We start from the raw sequence: 21,429 nt of genomic DNA on the forward strand, positions 1-21,429 counted from the left end.
CTTTTCCCCAACGGCCACGAATGTCAAACCTTTTTGGAAAGTAAATATATACATATATACATACATACATATATATATATATATGTGTGTGTGTGTGTGTGTTTATATATATGTATGTGTGTTCAAAGAAAATATTACCTTTTGTTTTCTTTTCCTTTTTTTCTTTCTCTTTTTCTTTTGTCAATGAAAATAATATACGATAGAGAAAATATTGCACAACAAATTATATCACATGAATTACGTTCTTTATTATATTTAAGATAGATTTCGTATAACTGTAAATGTAAGTTCTGCTCTTTTTCTCTTTTTTTTCTTTTTTTTTTCTTTTTTTCTTTTTTTATTTTTTTTTTTTTCTTTTTTTCTTTTTTTCTTTCTTTCTTTCTTTTTTTGATAGCATGTATGTTTCTATTATCGAAGAAAATTTATTTTTGTTAATAAAAAATAAAATATCATAGAAAAATATTAAATAACAAATTCCCTCTGTACATGCGAATTCTATTTTTATCTAGATAATATTTGAGATTAAAAATAAAAATTTTTTTCATTCTCAATCAAAACAAAATATAATATATATCTATCTATCTCGAAGAAAAATTTATTTCGAAATGGATATAAAATTATATAGAACAACGAGGTCTCTCTCTACAGAAACTTTTACTATACTCTATTTTTACTATATTATCCAGAGGGAATATTAAAGATAAATAAAAAGTTTAATAGTCCATGTGACATTACCAATATCATATCCATTGTCATAAATCAAGAAGATGGTAAATCCTACTGTAAAAAAAAAAGAAAAAAAGAAAAAAAAAAAAAAAAAAAAAGAAAAAGCTATGACAATGAGTTGATTCTGATATCAATACGATGGAGCATGACGATGAACATAGGCCAGATTTATGTAAACGCGTTAATAGCGTTGAATGCTTCGTCTTGTAAGCGGAGCAATTCGAACGCTTTGGGAGTCTATCGTGATGCGTTTGAACGAGGAGGGTTCTTGTGAAAAAGGAAGACGTCGAAAAGGTCGCTCTCGAGAAAAGAGAAGAAAAAGGAGAGAGAGAAAGAGAGAAAGAGAGAGAGAGAGAGAGAGAGAAAGAAAGAGAGAGAGGGGATGGGATCGTCTCGAGAACGAATCCTGATGGTAAAGTCGAGAGAGGACTTTGGGCCATGCCCTCTTCCGGCGCGTCGCACGGCGTGTCCTCGCTGAGATTAAACTGCCGATCGATGTGTCAGTGTGTCTGTGTAAACCAGAATGTATATGTTGTATATATGTACATACATACATACATACATACATACATATATACATATATATGTATATATTCATCTATATGTGTATAAATGTTATGTGTGATCAATGCGTCTGTGTAAAACCAGCATATATGGTGTCTATGTACTATATATATATATATATATACATTTCTGTGCATATATGTGTGTATGTATATGTGTTGTACGCACTCCTCACCACGGCCACACCCCTCGTCGATGTTTCTCCTTTGCTCGGCACTGCCAAACTTCGAGGAATCGATACTCGTGTATCGCAGCACCGAATCAGCCGAACGCGCCTGTCTCTGCGTCGCAGTCTCGACGTGCCACGCCGCGCACATCCGCTTATGAAAGCGAACGTTTTGCGATGCCGTTGCAAACGACGACAAAGCGACAACTTTAAAACGACAATGACGACGATGACAATGACGATGACAACGATTTAATTCGACTAAACTAAAATACCTTCTTCGAATAGCTCTGTGATAAACGATCAAACATTCTGCACCCATTAACACACTCCCTTTTCGAAGCAAAGACGACTTTTCACCTTTACCGATTCTCTGATACTTTGCTCTCTACGTGATCTATACTATGCTCTCTCTCTCTCTCTCTTTCTCTCTCTCTTTCTCCCGTCGCACCCCCGTCGCCCATCGCGCGCACCTCCATCTCACACCCGCTCACCGCTACCTTTACTTGGATAATCGAACTATTCCGAGTTCACGATGTCATGTATTCTAACTTGAAAAGCTACGGGATATCTAGGATATCTATGTAGACCATCGACTTTCAATATTAGGATAGATCAATTCGAATGATAGAATACTATGTATTGGAATATACGTATGTAAATTTACAACGCTTACAACAAGCTATTGTTCTCGATCTTTTTATCGGTTATAATAGATACTGTTCGAAGGTTAAAATTCTTTTTGTAATATTTCAACATTCTTGCATATATGAAACGTCGATCACGAATTGGAATACATAATATGGGATATATATATATATATATATATATATATATATATATATATATAAAATATGTATATCATTTTATTCTTTCTTAAAAGAAGAACACTGAGAATATGATTGATTTGTCTCTGATAAACTTGTCCTCAGGGACTAACTGTCTTCCCTCGATAGTAATCAATGTTTTATACCGGTGAGTAAATATATACTTGGTGAGAGTCTGTGTTTATACCACTTGCACTTGTTTACCATTCATTTTGGCTTCTCAAGAGTCGTTCCCGAAAGCTTCTGGAGGTCCCTGGACTGTAACAGGGCAGTCTCGGGTCGCGGTTAAGGTCTCCGTTGCTTGGTGTCGGATTATTTTGGACAGGCATGTAGGTCATCGAGAGACGAAAGCATACGGGATGAAGATGCTTGTATTTTCGTATATATATATAAATATAATATACATATATATACGTATATATTACACATGCATATATTATACATAGATACAGGTATATATATATGTATTTGTCACATATATGTATCTGTACGTTTGCATGTGTGTATGATTAAACACGACTCGACAGAATGCGTGCAGTCGCGCAGTCAGTTTGGCTGTATTTACTGGCCAGATTGAAACACAATCGATTTAACGAAGAGAACGAACCACTAGCCGAGGGCCAAGGGCGAATCTCTTAAAACTCTGATTCACCTGTTTGGCCTGCACGGCTCGAGCTTCGCCTAGGTCAAAACTCAGCCGGCTTCGTGCCTCAAGTACTTCGATGTTTCGAGTCAATCAACGACGATTGATATAAACTGTTTAACGATTCGACCTCGGCTAAGGTGACACGTAGTCGTAGGCTGAGATCCGATTTCTTTCTCGTTCATCTTTCTTTCTTTCTTTCTTTCTTTCTTTTCCTTTTTCTTTCCCCCTTCTTTTCTTTCTTCTTTTTACGTTTTCTTCCTGTCTAACTGAACTTCGATATATCTATATTTATAAATATATATATATATATATATATATATATATATATATAAATGTATTTATTTATATAGAGATACTATTGAAAGAAGATGAAAAGAGATGACAAAAATGAGAATTAACGTTTGCACGGAAAAAAAAGAAAAAAAAAAAAAAGAAGAAAAAAAAATATCAAAAAAGAAAAAATGTATAAATCGGAAAGCATTTGAAATATTTCTTACAAAAAAAAAAAATATGCAAGATGACGGAAAGACGATGTCAATATCGATGAGAATAGAAAATAAAAGGAAAAGATTGGAAAGAGAAAAAGAAGAAAAAGAAAGAAAGAAAACGTGATGCTATCTTCGTGAGAGAAAGATAATTTCGAATCTTACGTAAGAGAAATTTAAAACGAATTCTATAAATATATCAAAAATGTGAGCTGTTAAAGAGTAAAAGTGAGGAAAGTGAAAGAGAAAGAGAGAGAGGGAGAGAGAGAGAGAGAGAGATAGTGATATACATTAGCACTAGTCGCCAAGACTGTTTTCAACAATGTTCAACAAATATATGTGTGCCCATACAAAATAACATCAATTGGCAACGTTCCTTCACGTAATTACTGCACCTGTGCTCTCTCTGTCATATCAACGTACACTCTCGACGAAATAAAGAGATGGATATATCGTTTTAACCATTGGATTTCGATGCTTTCTAAGCTTGAAAATATACAAAATAATATGATATTAATGATCTGAAAATGACGAAGATAAACATTTTACCTTGACTCTCTTTTTTCCTATCATCGAACTTTCATTTATTTTACGACGATAATAAATACGTTTCATTTCGTTTTCTTTGAAATCGAAAGAAAAAAAAAAAAAAAAAAAGAAATAAAAAAAAAATAAAAAAATAAAAAAATAAAAAACGAAAAAAAGGAATAAATAAAATAAATAAAAAAAAAAAAAGCTAGAAAATTGAAATAGAAAGATAGCGCATGTTCAATAGTATTAAGTATCAGTAAAAAGGTCGATAAAGAACGGTAAGAATCGATGGTGCGCCGAAGATTTCTCCATTTTTTCTTTTTTCTTCTCTCTTTCTTTCTTTCTCTTTTTTCTTTTTTATTTTTTTTTTCTTTTTTTTTTTCTTTTTTTTTTTGCAAGACCGTAATATATTCTTTCAAAGAAACGCGTACGATGGCGCAAATCGGTTGGCATCACCTTCGAATCTTCTTTAGAATGCAAATCAGTCGAAGGTGAACGTACGAGGACGGCTTCTTTTCAGGCCTGTGCTTACGGTTAGTCCGGTAAGTGCCACGAAAATAAACGGAACGATGATAATTGATCGGAGCCACTTTGTATTCATAGGGGAATATCGTAACTCGTCGGTGAAACGAGACAGTGTATAGGAGATACCTCGTGAAATCATCTGTCCTGAACGTCTATATAAACATTTTATCGATAAAAATTTAGAAAAGTTTAAGGATATCGTTTGAAAATAGATATTATTAACATTTAGAAGATGAAATTCAAAGATAGGACACGATAAAGAGGACATTCACTTGTCCTATTATCCGGATATGTATGTATGTATGTGTGTGTATATATATATATATATGTGTGTGTGTGTGTGTATCTATGTGTGTAGGTACGGATCGATTTGAATGAATCGTGCAAAGGATATGAAAGGGATAAATATAGGAAGAAAAGTAATAGATGAAAAATGGAAAATTTCCAAGAATCAGAAAGATGGAAAAAGGAGCTAAGAGGTAAACGCGGTATGGTAAAAAGAGGAACACGAGTGGCATCGATATAAAGTCGCCCAGGAGGACAGAAATACAATCCCTAGAAGAGAGCTTCTCTTTGGTCGTAGGTATATTGGAGAGCTCGGAATAGGCAAGGTATCCAACTAGTAACCCACACTTTAGTATTCTCGCGGTGTCGTCCGGTGGTGGTGTTGTCCCGTGGTGTGCCGTACCGCGGTGTGTCGTACGAGGAGACTTCCTCATTCCAGAATCGAGCTATTGTGAAGTCTCCTCCCACCCCAGCTCACCCCTACCTCATCATATGCCCACCTTCCACTTCCTTACTCTCTTCTCTAACTTCGCGAGGCCCAACCGCATTACTCGAACGATGCTTATTTACTTACTTGGTTCGTTCCTTTCGCGGAAAACCATACTCCTTCCCAAAGCAATTTTCTTTACTCCCAACGTGTATTCTCTATCCCTTGTGTATCTTATGGTTTAAATCCGAGACCTCCATTATTCTTGGTGCGACTTCACGCAGCTTTTCGGAGAAACGAACGTTTGAGATTACCACAAGAGAGTTTCTAACATTTGCCATATCCTATGATTTTGCACGCTCTTATAAGTATTAAAATATGGAAGGATACTGATTTTATTTCACTATCTCTAATCAATTATTTTTCTACCAAAAGAAACAAAAAAAAAAAACATATACTTTATGTTTTAGAATCGTAAAACCTTGCCTTGGACTATCTCCAGCAATAGCGAACATTCCTAACGTTTGACGTTGCTTCTAATAGTAAACACAAAACCTGGCAAAGTTTGATAGAGACAGAGAGACAGAGAGAGAGAGAGAGACAGAGACAGAGAGAGAGAGAGAGAGAGAGAAAGAGAGAGAGAGAAAGTCTACAGTAGAATAACAATATAATCCTTATCTAGCACACAAAATGAGTGACATCGATGAGTACACATTTCTCACTCCGCAACCTCTTCATTTTCGTTTAATCAGTAATTACTATTCATACCCAACGTGATCACGATGACGACAATGGACACAGTACGTAATAACAAGCTCGTTAATTACTTTACTACTGATGTATAAAAATTAAACTCACATGGGAAAAAAAAAAAGAAATAAAAATAAAAATTGAAATTTGCGAAAAACAAATTCGAATGTCTAACGCAAATGAAATTTCGCATGTGGCAAAAGATAAGGAGACTTTTGTTAATCATTTTAACGAAAGAAATTGATCGAGATACGAATTAGTTCGTATAAGATATAGCAAGCCCATATGTCGATCTATGTTATTTGAAGAGCTTATCACGAATAAACACATTGCGCGTTGTCGAGTTTGTTCTCTTGTATTATAGTGAAACAAAACGAGGAATTCTCTATAACGATATATATATAAGTTGAATGAGACTGATCAGCGAGATCTTGTAAAAATAACGTGATCCAAATGCGATGATTACAAAATGTTTTTGCGGTATTGGGCTTAAAACACGAGTGAAATGATAAAACCATAATGTCGCCATAGAGTATCGTAGTATTGACAACATATACAAGTAATAGTAATAGTAGTAGTTATAATAGTAGTAGTAGTAGTAGTAGTAGTAGTAGCAGCAGTAGTAATAATAGTAGTAGTACTAGTAGTAGTAGTAGTAGTAGTAGTAGTAGTAGTAGTAGTAGTAGTAGTAGTAGTAGTAGTAGTAGTAGTAGTAGTAGTAGTAGTAGTAGTAGTAGTAGTAGTAGTAGTAGTAGTAGTAGTAGTAGTAGTAGTAGTAGTAGTAGTAGTAGTAGTAGTAGTAGTAGTAGTAGTAGTAGTAGTAGTAGTAGTAGTAGCAGTAGTAGTAGTAGTATTAGTAGTAGTAGTAGTAGTAGTAGCAGTAGTAGTAGTAGTATTAGTAGTAATAGTAGTAGTAGTAGTAGTAATAGTGGTAGTAGTAGTTAAGGCACAGGTAGTACGAGGAAAGCAAAGAGTTAAATGTCAAAGCCTCCCCGCAGCAACAACAGCAATAATAGTAACAGTAACAGCAGCAAAGTAGCTGGGTAAGCAATAGACAAGTAAAGCAGAAGTAAGGAAGGAAGGCAGGCAAGCAAGCAGGCAGGCAGGCAGGCAGGGAGGTAGACAAGCTAAGCAAGCAAGTAGCGAACGCATAGAGAGTGCCATGTTCGATGAATATAAAAAATTCGAGACCTTGTTCGACTGCATCTGGGTCATACAGCGCGTTCGTTCGTAGTCTAACGACGACGCAAGACGTTCTAAGTGGAAAATGAGTGGCTGCTCACTTGTGCTCATAAGGTTAAACGAGTGTGGTGCAAGCAGTTCTCGGTGTAACGATGTTAACGATGATCGCAAAGGAGAAGGCATCTCCAAGTGGAAAGACGTTTATTGTTCGGTGACATTGGCAATGTAACGAACGGAGATGCGTCGTAAAATTTTTTGGGAAGAACAAATTGAAATTCGATAAAAAAGGCGATTGATTAAAATGAAAAAAATAACACGAGCAAAATAAAATATCATCGTATTTCAATACTAAGTGACAACGCGTTGTGAAATCGCTTTTATATCCATTTAAATGTCCAAGTGAAAATCCCGATCGTATCGAACATAAAAATCTAAATATCTAACATTGTCCTTAGAAACGAACAAACAGGCTTGAGCTCGCTCATCGTTCTACGTCGATCGAAGATAATTTAAATGATCATTACTTTACGAGGTAGAAATATCGTTGCTAGAAGGTGAATCTATTCGATCGACTCTCCGTATAGTCTATCTCTCCTTCCACTGGTTGGATTTCTTACTTATTATTCGTCAGATTGTGTAACGTTCTCTACAATAGTGCCAACATAAGGACCAATCCGTCTCTGGCTTGCGAAGGTAAAGGAATACATCTATGAGCGGATATCACAGTGAATGTATAAATATCTTCTTTTCGATCTCGAATAAATATCAGAATGAATAGAAAATTTCGATTAGCAAACAGTTAATAAAAATGAACATTATTATAATTACGATTAATGATGAAAATCAAATTCTCGTTTATTAGAGAACACGTGAGAATTCGAAACAAACGGAAAAGGAAAATCGCGTTCACAAAAGTGTGTCAAAGGTCACACGCATGATACTTATTGTCTATTCCTTAATCGTGATCATCGTGGGCGCACACTACAAAGTCCTTCGACTGTAATATCCATGTCTCTTGAACACAACGCGCACAGGTGAAACGCTCCATGTAAAGACGAGAGTGATAGCTTATTGTGATGGAAACAATGGACACACAGTGATCGGGAATTTACAGCTACCTACTCGTTTATTGCACATACTATGTATTCTACGCTATATGTATACCTACCTGTTCCTCGATGCTGAAATAGTGAAAATCTTAGCCGGTTGTAAAGCAACTCGCGTTCCATTTTACGATATATCTTCGATCGAATATTCCTCATCGTTTCGATGTTAAAAGAAAGAAAAAGTAGTTCGAGTAGAACGTGAACGATGACGACAATCGGAAATCAATGAAATCGTTAATATTCTTTACCGATAATAAAATTGTCAGACTTGTCGATGATCGATCGTTTTATAAAATTACTTGTATAAATTTCATAATTTATTTTTAACGTTAATCCCATATAATGCCACTTAACTTTCAATTTATGGATTTAAATATCTGTAATGTGATAAATTTTATTTCATTTTATAGCTATACGAATTTAATTGTTACTTCATATACAAATTTTCCTTTATTTTGAAAATATAAATTATACAATATAAGTCGAATAGTATAATACAATTATACTAGTTCAGATAGAACGAATCGAAAGTTTCTAAATGATTTTAAAAATCAATTATTTCTTTTTTCGAAAATATTTTAGATAATGTTTGATTGCAAAAATATTCCTGGACTTGTAATATTATGATTTGGAAAAAAGAAATAAATAAAGAAAAAAAAAAAAGATTAGCTCGAAGAATCTCGAAAAGAAGTAATTGATTTTTAACGTGACTTAATAACTTTCAGCTGGCCTAGAAATTTTTTCTTTTTTTTTTTTTTCTTTTTTTTCTCTCTCTCTCTTTTTTCTCGACGGTGAAGATTCAACCCTGTATAAGTAATTTAAATAAATTTCACGGTATGGAATTTTTTTGCTGACACGAAAAAAATATTGTTATTACAGTAGATTAAAGGTCTAAGAATATGATATATTATTAATGATCAAAACGCAATAGACTATTTTAAAAATACAAAAAATTAGAAAGCTGCTTAGAATAGACGGGAAATTATTACGCAGGTGAGTCGACTGAATGGTGAGGAGGGGATTGAACGAGGGGTAGTTTTCGAGGTAAATCTTCAGTTAGTTTAACTGGAATCGTTCGAAGTGGGTCGTAGTCCTGTTTCCTCTATTATCGCGCATTTACGTCACGTGGCCCAGTTTCCCGCTCGTTTAGATCGGCTCGGGTTAACTCGTGTCCCTTTCTATAGAAAGAACTTTACTCTGGGATGGGAAAAATATCCCATTCGTTTGCCTATTCTCCGTGTCTTTTCTTATATTATAAATCACGATGACGTTGATGAAACAATATTACTGACAATGACTTTTATTCATTGAAACAGTATTTTAAATTAATGCGATGCAATATTTATAATATAACATAAAGTACCACTAATAAAGAGACGCAATCCTGACATTTAATTATTTCATTACTCAATAAAAATATTCATACATAGTGATCATTTATTCGTACGAAATATTTATCATCAATTAAATAATAATATACCGATCAAAAGAAATAAGAATGTTAATAAATGTATGTTCTACTTGTTTTTTTCCTTTCTTTTTTCTTTTTTTTTTTTCTTTTTCATTAACTCTCATTTACACATACACACTCTTGTAATAATGATGATAAGAATATTTCATAGGAAACCAACAAATCTAGAACATCGAAATGTTTTTGGATCTTTATAACGTTAATGCGGAATACATATTGTCTACAGCAGGGTTTACCAAACTTTTATGGGTTTATGGGCCGAGACCCACTTTCGAAAACGGTAATTTATCGCGACCCACTCGGAAAGTGTAATTGATGTCGAAAGTTGATTGATAAGCAATTTAAAATTTGTCTCGATATAAATTTGCGAATGGAGAAAGATCAAACAAAAATAATCATTCTCACATGATCTTTTAAATACGATCAATTTTTATCGATTGTTTATACGACGTTTTATGATAATTAAAACATTTCTATATAATGAACATGTAAAACTATTCTCATATTTTGAATATTTAACGCGATCCGCACTTTGGGATCCTCTGGTCTATAATGCTTTTTTTTTCTTTTTTGTGTGTGTGTGTGTGTGTGTGTGTGTGTGTGTGTGTCTGTGTGTATGTGTATGTGTTGCGTGAAAGAGCATGAGAAGCAAGAAAAGAAAAAAGAAAGAAAGAAAAAAAAAGAAAAGAAAGAGCCGGAATAACAGTACGAGTCCTCTGGAAGTCCTGCTGGCGGCCGGCCGGCCTGCCGGCCATGACCGCTCGATTATCGAACCACTCGACCGATCGAAATGTCTCCGTTCTCCGGCAATGACCTTTTCTTCTTCCTTGCCGTTCTTTTTCATCCTCGTGTGTCCCTGAATGCACTTGGGAAACGGATAACGCCAAAGAGTTTAATAGGAGAAAAGAAATTTAATTGTTTTATTTTTCTTTTTTTCTTCTTTTTTTTCTTTTTTTTCTATTTTTTTTTTTTTTTTTTTTTTTTTTTTATTTTTTTTATCTAAAAAGAAATACGAGATATTGTATAGTAAAGATGAAAATTTTGCATTCTTAATTTGCAAAATTGATCGATATTTATGTTCTATCAGATCGAACGTAAATCGAGAAACGGAGAAGAAGAAGAAGAAGAAAAAGAAGAAGAAGAAGAAAAAGGAAAAGGAGAAAGAGAAGAAGTGACAGAGGAGGAGGAGGAGGAGGAGGAGGAAGAGGAGGACGACGACGAAGAAAAGGAGGGGACTGTATCGTCGCCAAAGAGGATGGAGTGGCGCCAAACGGCGTGGATGCGATTCGAGTTCTCGGCCGAATAACAAGTAAATCAAGCGTGTAATTGGAATTCAATTCGCACAGTGGCACAGATACAAGGCATTACGATTCCATCGGCAGCAGGCTCGTGCAAGCAAGCAAGCAAGCAAGCAAGCAAGTAAGTAAGAGAACGAGCAAGTGAGCAAGCAAGCAAGCACGAGTATAAACGCGTCAAGTAGGGTTCTGTAATCTACGAGTAAATCGCCTCTTTACGACGATAGCCTTTCGTTCTAACGTATCCAAAGAAATTGATACGTGTAATCTGCCTACGTATACGGGTATACGTGTTAACGTGGTAAATTTGCCCATACATTTACAACAACATTAACATCTATTTACTTTCTTTTATTAATTAATTAAATAATTAATTAATTTATTTTTTAGTTAATTAATTAATTTATTTATATTTTGTCTTTCTTTTTTATAGTTTTCGAATCATATCTTTTTGGATTATTATGATTACTCAACTAATACTTGGTTGAGATCTTAATTCTCAAAGGAAACAAAATCTATGGATGAGTAAATATCAAGCAACACAGTATTACACATGGTGAAATAAAACGAATTCCTTTTTCGAAGCGGAAAGTGTAGGTATGCGCTAATGAACGCTCTCCGAACGAATCGTTAGGTGGGCGTAAGAATGCTAGTGCGGATCGTAAATTATAATAAGAAAATAGATAGTACAGGGATTGCTTCTGCATCGCCATTGTAGTTCGCGCCGAGTGAAAAGCCACGAGCGTCGTAATCGACTCGAGACGGAATTCAATGTTTCTACCCACGGAAGTGAAGAGAAAAGAAGAAGTTTTGCTCTTCGTTCTGTACACGAAAACGATAAGATCAGACTAACAGAGAAAGAGAGATTTCAAAAAAGAGAAAAAAGAAATCAAGGAAACAAAAGAAAAAAGAGAAAAAGAAAGAAGAAAATAAAAAACTAAATGAACGATCTTTTTGTTCGAACGTAAAAAATCACATATTAGATGTTCAATCTCTATCATCATTATTTAACAATTAAATCTCCAATTATGTGAGAAAATATTAGAATAGAGATTGCAATGCTTTTAAAATATTACATCTTACGAGTTTTCAGGGCCAACGAATCGTATTTGAATCACACGTTTCCACAGTGTGAGCTCAAAAGCTCCTTGATAATTAAAAAAAATTAATTTCTCCTTTTCGAGATTCTTTTACCCTAATTTGTTTGTTTTTCTTTCTTTCTTTTTCCCCGTCCTCTAATCCCCCCCTCCTCCAGATAATAAAACTAAAAACCTAACTTGTGAAACTACAAGCTTAATTACAATAATTAAAAAATCGCGAGTAATAGTAATTTTTTTTATTAAATTACATAAAAACTTTGGCCCACCCTTTGTCTCAAAAATGTATAGAAAACGTATCTACATTTGATTTTCTAATCATAGCAATCTGACGTTTCTAATAATACGATTTTTTTCGAGATAAAGAGAAAGAGAAAGAGAATGAAATAGAAAGGGGGAGAAACAGAGAAGGGAAGGGAAGAGAGAGAGAGAGAGAGAGAGAGAGAGAGAGAGAGAGAGAGAGAGAGAGAGAGAGAGAGAGAGAGAGAGGAAGGAAGGGCGCATCAAGAAAAAAGGGGATGATAGAGAAGGGTTCGAGGAAAGGAGAAATGGTATCATTGAAAATAGCGGGCAATCCGTTATCATATAGTGGGGGAGGAATAAAAGTGTGAGGGAGAAAAAGAGAGAGAGAGAAAAGGGGGGAGAAAGAGTGGTATAGCATAGAAGGTTAACAAAATCAATAACAGTGGGTGGTTGAAACAGGGCTGGCCACCCCGGCCAGCCGTCCCGGACTTGCTGGGGGGCTAGGTCGGCCACCGACCTTTATCCAGGCCAACTGCATCATCCCCATTTCCACGCGTGCATGCGCGCGCTCCAACTCTACTATTCTCATGGCCAGCCCTTTTTCCACGAGCTAAAGTAGTAACTCAGGTAATAAACAACTTAACGAAGCACATAAGATAAAAGTTAATATCAACGAACGGGGCTAAGTTGAGAAAGAAAGCAAAAATAGAAAAAAATGAACAAAGAAATGAGAGAGAGAGAGGGAGAGAGAGAAAGAGAAAGAGAGAAGAAAAAAAAAGATAAAATAGATACGAATCGAAATATAACTTTTCTAATATATGAAATATTCTTTCGACATTATGTGAAGTGAAACGTTAGAGATTCAAACAAGGAAATAAATGAAGAATCCAATTTCTTTTTAAGGCCCCCCGCCTCTCTCTCTCTCTCTTTCTCTCTCTCTCTCTCTCTCTCTCATTTGTTACTTATAGAAACGTTAAAGAAAATTCGCCTTCCGGGAAGAAAATTGGAGCGAGCTAAGCGAGAGACCAAAGTCCCTCTAGTCTTTATATATAGACTCGCGAGAGCTACTTGTAGACGAGCGAGCTCAAAAGCGAACGGTTGTTTTTAACTTCGCTATATGAGGAATATATGATAACGATCGAACAAACACGTATGTGTGTGCGATTTATTTCAATAAAAAAAAAAAAAAAAGAAAAAAAAAACTTCACCTTCCTACCTCCAAAAAAAAAAAGAAAAAAAGAAAAAAAAAGAAAGAGAAAAAAAAATACGAGTCAATGAAAAATGACGGAAATTTATAGATGAGCGAAATATCATTGAAATTGATTTTTTAAATATCTAAAAGTACCTATCTACGTCGGTCGTTGACGTCACACGTTCTTTTTGTTAGATATTCAAGATGGCTGCGTCATCGACGATTGCCGTTTACAAAGAGATATAATCGTCGTTTAAATATATATATATATATATATGTACATCCGAATATTTTGTAAGAATCGAGAAACCGATTATCCTGAAATGAAATATAGGAAGGAGGATGAAACCCAAGTTAGAACACTCTGAGAGTGTTTCTATTTGCGGAAATTAACGTGTCGCGCGTGTAGTATGACTAGCGTGCTTAGCAATTTAGGCCAACACCGACGTGCAGTCGTCCTTGCGAAGCAATGTCGTCCTGCCAACTGACCGAAACGTACACGTACAGAGAAACAGTAAAAGAAAGAGAGACAGAGATAGAGACAGAGAAAGAGAGATAGATAAATAGATAGAGAGATAGAAAAACAGAAAGAGAGAGAGAGAGAGAGAGAGAGAGAGAGAGAGAGAGAGAAAGAGAGACAGAGAAATAGATAAAATGAGAAAGATACAACGTGACCTGCTTCTTTCCAGGATCTAGGACAAACTCACAAGGAGAGCATGCCTTTCCTCGACCTTGCTCTCTCTTTCGTTTTAGAAATCGGCCCTCCTGTCGATTTCATTCGTGATTTCAGACAATTCCACTCGCGAATGATTTTTTGTTCTCTCTTCTTTTTTCTTTTTTCTTCTTTTTTTATTTTTTTTTTTTTCTGTTTTTTTCGTTTTCTTTTCTTCAGATTCATCGTTCATTTTGTATTCTTAAATATCGAACAGAAATATTCTTTCGATTAAATCTAAGAAAAAATCGATATATCAAGTTTATGATCGTTTTACAACGTATTTATATTTAATTCGTTAGATCTTCTAAATATTTGGAAGGTAATTATTGAATATTATTTATTTACTCGACAGAATGTAAAAATAGACAATTGTTTCTATAATCCAAAAAAAGAAAAAAAAAAAAAGAAGGAAAAAAGAAAGAAGCAAAAGAATGAAAAATAAATGAGTAAACGAATAATTTATCAAAGAAATTGCACACATAGGTTCAACGTACCCTTTGTAAGTATCGTCGTTGTAAAAGACGATAAGATTCTTCGTATGCATGTTCTGCACACGTCGATATCATTAAATAGAACGGAATGACGGAGGCTCTCGTTTCACTCAATAATGGAACGAAATGAAAAGAAATGACAGTGACGATGAAGACAAATGATCCTCGATAGAGTCTATAATATCTCCTAAAAGTAACGGAGGCAAATGAAGTGAACGAATGGAACGTCTCGACGACATCATCGTTGATGTATCATCGCATGCGTGATGACCTCGTTACAACTCGAGATGGCACATTTCGAGTCGTCTACATTGTGATGAAAACTTTCATGATGTTTTTTAAGCATTCATCTTTCTTAAAGACAAAATGAAAAACAAAAGAAAAAAAAAGAAAGACAAGAAAAGAAAGAGAAAAAATATACATATGATTCGTAAAAATAATATTAAACAAAACCAAACGTCTATCGATATAATTACGTTTACGTATTACTTTACGTACTACTTAGGATAAGGCCAAACGTTGTTGCGTCTTGACTTTAAATATCAATTACTTCTTTTCGTGATGTTTTAAAGCTTGCAATTAGACCTCCAATTTTACGAGTTAGATTTTTAGTTTTATAATCTGAAAAATGTGTATGCGTATATATGTGTATATTATATACATTATATATATATATTATTTCTTATATATATTATATATATAAAAGACTAAAATTATATATATATATATATATATATATATATATAAAACACTAAAAAGTCTCGAAAAAGGGTAATTGATTTTTAAAATAGAATTTAGATGAGAAACTTTCGGTCCACTCTGTATATATACATATACATATATATAAATAAATATATATATGTATATATGTATATATATGTATAATCTAATCTCATTTAGATGACGAATACAAGCTATACGATCTGTCAGTCCAAATAACATATACGCTTGGCATGATGCTGCGTTATCGTGACGATACCGATAAGCATAACAAGGATTACGTGAAAGCGAGAAGAAGCACGGAAAACCTCGTACTCGTTTTCTTATCTCTTCTAATGCGAGGAAACGTGCAGGATTTTATTATTACATGATAAGTCGTGTCTCTATGTCGAATATCTGAACGAATAGAAAGAGAAAGAGAGAGAGGGAGAGAGAGAGAGAGAGAGAAAGAGAGAGTTAACGATAGCAACTCTCGTACCGCCTTTATCTTTCTTTCTTCTCGTTCGTTTCGATTACGAACACAAGAAGTCAATCTTATTGTTCTTTTTTTTTTCCTTTTTCCTGGTAATTTCAGATGAAAATTCGAATTTTATAAAAAATAAACAAAGACTCACCACCACATCGCTCGTCCTTGACGAGGAAAGAATACACCATCTGAAAACAAACATAGATTTTTATGATTTTATTCTTTTTAATAATAATAATAATAATAATAATAATAATAATAATAATAATTTAAATATATTAATGTTATATATGTTAATATAATATATGTATACGTATTATCATATACAATGTATATTATAATTATCATAATTATGTAATATTAATTTGTATATATATATATATATATATATATATTTCTTTTTATTTTTTATTCAATATAAATAATATTAAAAATAAAAATAATTATATATAATATATATTATATATCGTGGATATTAAAAATTTTATTTATTAATATTACATTAATTTTAATATACATTATTATTTAATTATAATTAATGATAACACCTTAATTATTCTTATATTGTCGTTTATATATAAGAAAAATTTCTTATTATATTTAATTAGATTAAAATAAATTATCTTTGCGGGGGAGAGAAAATGTTCATGGTTCTTCGGCTGTATGTCTTGGTTCTATTCGAAAAATAAAACTGTAGGAGGGTCGAAAGAGTTGTGCATTTACGAGGAGTAGTGCCGTAAACACGATAAGGCTGACCGTAAAGTTCCAGCGGGTGCAGAAGTCGTTCGCCGACATTTTATTATTTCGATGGCGCGCAACACGAGCGGGAGGCAGAACGGACGTGCAATACAACTTCCGCGATCGACGTTTCAATCAGCAGTCCACGTTCATAGCTGAGAAGCATAGGCAAAGAGGTAACTCGAGTACCAATCAATTCGCTTATTTTACACGGAGAAATTTGTATATATACATATATATATATATATATATATATACATATATATATATATATATATAAATATGTGTGTGTGTGTGTGTGTGTATATATGTATAATATATATATACTTACAATATATGCATACATATATATACATATATATGTATACAGTGGTGGACAAATAAATATACATACATATATATACATATATATGTATATATATGTATACAGTGGTGGACAAAATAAACCTTTCAACAAATTGAATTTGTTAGTATAACTAATTTTTTTGCAAATAGATACGAAAAAATCAAAGCATTTCAAAGTATTTAAATAAAGGAAATATTCAATTGGAATAGAGAGATGAATTGTTAATTAATTCTCAAATTTTATAAATCGATTGACAATTCATTTTCTTACTTACTTTTACAAAATAATGAAAAAAAAAAAAAAAAAAAAATATATATATATATATGGATTGGTCCTACATACCATATAGATAGATAAAATGTATATAAATAGAATACAAACAAGATTGTGTATGTGCATACATAATGTATGTATGTAATAAGATACATCGAGATAATCGAGTCAGTTGTTCTCGAAGCTTTGGCAAATCGAACGAATCTAAATTCCGGAATCGGTAGCCATTTCGAGGTATCTCTTAGAAATCAGTATACGATCGGCGAATCGATCGCGGTATGTTTGCACGATTATGTCCTCGTATTAATGAGTTCCCACGAAGGAGAGTCTGTTAGAAGGAGGGGGAGGAGGAGGAGGAGCAGAAGGAGGAGGAGGAGGAGGAGGAGGAGGACTCACAGAACGGTGAGCTCTCCTCCTCACGGAACTCGAAGTCAAGTTGAGCCGAGCCCTGAAAATACGTGTATAGACTGCGAAAGAAGCAGAAATAAACGTACCGAATGTGTATCGGCGACGAAGACGTATCCGTGAGAGGGATAAAGAGAGAGAGAGAGAAAGAGAGAAAAAAGAGAGAGAGAGAGAGATCGAAGGAACACGTGGAAGGCTCCCTATGACTTCCGTTTCTTTACGCGAGTTCGTACGATACGAAAATAGACGGCGAAACCAAGAAACCCAAAAGATCGAAGTCTTTTACAATGAACGCCATAATTGCCCTTCATACCTTTCATACTTAATATTCATTTCATACTTTCATACTTAATGTTTTAGCGTTTATATATAAAATATGTAGTTCGTTAATTATTAAAAAAATGTAAAAGATAAAGAGATATTATTTTCAAGATCCATAAAAATACTTTTCTTTCGCATTTTTTTAGCTTCTTTTTTTTCCAAATAATTCCTATCTATTCGATTCATATATTTATTAATTAATGATATGTATTTTGTGAAATAAATAATCAATATATATATATGTATGAATATTTTGATCAGTATTCATGATAAAATATCAATAATGGTCGGTATAAATAATTATGTATCAGGGTTGCGTTTAGGTTTATTATAAATGTTAATCATCTATTTGAAATATTGATAAATTATTACATTTGTAAATGTTTTAATGCAAGTACCGACGATTCTTGTATTGATTAATATAATACTAATCGCATATATTACGTACTCATATATTGTTATAAATATCTACTAATCATTTATTTAAAATATTAAAAAAATAAATGTTAAAAAATATTGAATGACAAGCTACCAATGAATAACAGCTTTCTTAGATAAATAGGTCAAGTTATATGTATACTATTATATTTATAAATTCGTATTCGTATATATTCACTTTACAGATCTTTTTTTTTCATATATATATATATATAGAGTGGACAAAAAAAAATTAAGAGGTGATTTTAAAAATCAATTATTCTTTTACGAGACGTCACGCGCTGACATTCTTTTTTTTTCACATTATAAAATTACAGATCTAAAAAATGTCTTGAAAAAGAATAACTGATATTTGAAAGCACTTAAGATCCTTTGGCCCATATATAAATAATATAAATAAAATCTTTAATGATTCTTTCAAGATCAATAAATTATTTTCATAAGTTATTTTCATAAATTATACGTATATTATATATATATATAAAATGATATAAATCAAGTTTGATAGCAATAATAACGGTGCTTTATTTTTGATTTGACCTACATAAAAATGAATAGGAAGAGCTTTCCTTTTTATCTTTTCTCTGCATTAATTTTTTCTTCATTCGCGTGGGAGTCGATACGTGCTTAATAATATGTGTGTGCGCGCGCGTGTGTATGTATGTATGTGTGTGTGTGTATATATTATATATATGCTTGTGTGCATGCATGTGTGTACTTAAACGCAAAAGTATGCATCACATCGTATTTATCCAGACGGCAGACAAACATGCTCTTCAGCATGTACCGAACACCTGTCGCGTTCGTTCATTTCTAAAGAGCTCTCTATTACCGAACTCTAATACGTTTACACGTGTATTAGAAACGGCCAGTTTAGTACATTTTCGTTTCTCTTTTTCTTTTTTAAAATAAAACTATAATTTCAATTGTTTTATTTTAATAGAAATTTGTTAATCAAAAAAGAGATAATTTTTTTTCTATCTTTCTTTTTTTGTTTATTTTCCTTTTCTTTTCTCTGAGAATCGATGAGAATTATAAGTAATTGATTGATTGATTGATTGATTGATCGATCGATCGATCGATCGATCGATTGATTGATTAGTTAATTGATTTATCGATTGATCGATTGAATAATTAATTAATTAATTAATTAATTGATTAAATTAGATTAAATAATATTCAATAACTTACAAATTTGCCGGAGGAATTAAAGGCAGCAGACGTTCGGACGAAGTAACATAGTGCATAGGCCAATATTCTCGATTCTTAGTATTAATTAAGATCATCGTGATCTAAGCGGAAGGAACTTGCCTCTCTTTCTCTCTTGTTTACTTCCCTTCTCGATACTTTATACGTGATTTTAATACGATGATTCTCGCATTATTTGATCTGATAAGATCTCGTCGATTCTTTCCTCCGTATTACCGAAACGCGGACATATTTGAATGAATACGTTTACGAAGGAAATTAACCAATAAGCAAATAGTACGACGATGACGTCAGCGGGAATGTAAACGCGCGCGCACGATGAAATCGATCTACATATAAAATATAATCAATATTATTTTTGTTGTTTTGTTTATATTCCTTTTATCTAAGCTAATCGTTTATTATTATTCTTAATTAATTCTAAACTTAACAATGTAAAAGAAGAAATATAATCAAACTTAAATAAATCATAAGGAAGGATGGAAAGAATGAAAGAACAAAGTTTGAAAATAAATACTGATTTACGTTACGAATCGCGCGGTAAGTTGTATGTAAATGATTAGCCAATGAGGTAAGGAGAGTTAGTTGGCGGCGCCATCTAACGAACGTTTCAAGCTAGAGGCGCTGCATCGTTGAGGACTAGAAATAATGGTCGCCATATTTTGACGAAAGAGTGATTATAAGTGAAAAGTAAGAGGGAGATGGTGGTGGTGATCATGATGATGATGATGATGATGATGATGATGATGATGATGATGATGATGATGATGATGATGATGATGATGATGACAATGACGATGACGATGACGATGACGATGACAATGACGATGACGATGACGATGATGGTAGTAGAAAACAAGAAAGAGGAGAAAAAGAAAAAGAAGGGATAAAAAAATGGCGGCGATGATAGCCCATCAGTCGTACCCCGTGGTGCTGTGTATTTACTTGGACTCTATGATCTCTAGACAGCGCGACGACAACGAGGACGATGACGACGACAAAGAGAACGAACGAGGACGATGACAAGGACGAAGCCAAGAAGCAAGGACGTGACGATAACGAAGAGATTGTCGATGTTGGATAAGAAATAAGAGGGAATATAGAAGGTCGAGTTAGATGTAGAGTTAGATTTAGAAGAATCTGACGAAGGTGAAAAAAAGAGGGAGGAGGAGGAGGAGGAGGAGGATGACGAAAAGAAGAAGGAGAAGAAGGAGGAGGAAGAAGAGGAGGAGGAGGAGGAAGAGGAGAAGGAGGAGGAAAAAGAGGAGGAAGGAAGAATGCCGCTTGAGCTCAGGGCCAGGACGATCTCGCGGCAAAGAGTGAGCGGCGAGAAAGCAAAGAGCTCCGAGAGGGCGGCGACGATACTGTCGCCGGCGACCTTGCCGTCGCCGCAGCACTCGTATGACATTTGGACGCGCGGAGGACGACGACGCGACACGGAGACGTTAAGCATGCGCACGTTCGCGAACAAGCCGGGAGTCCGGCGACCGTGCACGGACTTGACGGCTTTTCGCTTTCGACTGAAATCGAACGTCGACTTGCTGTCAGCCTGCCCTGATCTGCCTCCCCTTCTCTCTCTCTCTCTCTCTTTTCTCTCTCTCTCTCTTTCTTTCTTTCTTTCTTTCTTTCTTTCTTTCTTTCTCTTTCCTCCATCTCACTCCTCGCCTCCTCCTCTCGCGCACGCGTGTCCCTTCTATTAGTACAACGTACATGCGACATTATCTAACTCCTTATGCCTAGATAAGGCTCGTCTTAAAATAAGAAATCAAAAACCAATTGTATTCCACTA

At 34.1% G+C, this 21,429-nt stretch overlaps 1 protein-coding gene and 1 long non-coding RNA gene across 5 annotated transcripts in view; one reads left to right on the forward strand and one right to left on the reverse strand.

The window, feature by feature from the left end:
- Positions 1-21,166, reverse strand: part of Oatp74D (Organic anion transporting polypeptide 74D) — a 96,742-nt gene extending 75,576 nt beyond the window's left edge. The window contains exons 1-3 of one of the 2 annotated variants that reach the window (XM_035875963.2): positions 20,565-21,166; positions 19,623-19,969; positions 16,059-16,098 (exon numbers count right to left, since the gene is read on the reverse strand). The gene's annotated coding sequence lies outside the window, so the exon portion shown is untranslated. Of the gene's footprint in view, positions 1-16,058; positions 16,099-19,622; positions 19,970-20,165 lie in introns of both variants that reach the window. The other variant, XM_085656658.1, reaches the window with a different exon arrangement.
- LOC118445897 (uncharacterized) lies at positions 5,116-13,492 on the forward strand. Of its 3 annotated transcripts, none has more exons than XR_014982098.1 (3): positions 5,116-5,450; positions 10,779-11,110; positions 11,420-13,492. It is a non-coding gene; the product is annotated as an uncharacterized LOC118445897 (long non-coding RNA). The 3 variants fall into 3 exon arrangements; XR_014982099.1 differs by having other exon boundaries at positions 5,116-5,332; XR_004839431.2 differs by lacking the exon at positions 5,116-5,450 and adding an exon at positions 5,744-5,982.
- Positions 21,167-21,429: the final 263 nt, after the last annotated feature.

Source organism: Vespa mandarinia, chromosome 4 (genome assembly GCF_050613455.1).
Source record: "Vespa mandarinia isolate Hongniang chromosome 4, ASM5061345v1, whole genome shotgun sequence".
NCBI classification, from domain to species: Eukaryota; Metazoa; Arthropoda; class Insecta; order Hymenoptera; family Vespidae; genus Vespa; species Vespa mandarinia.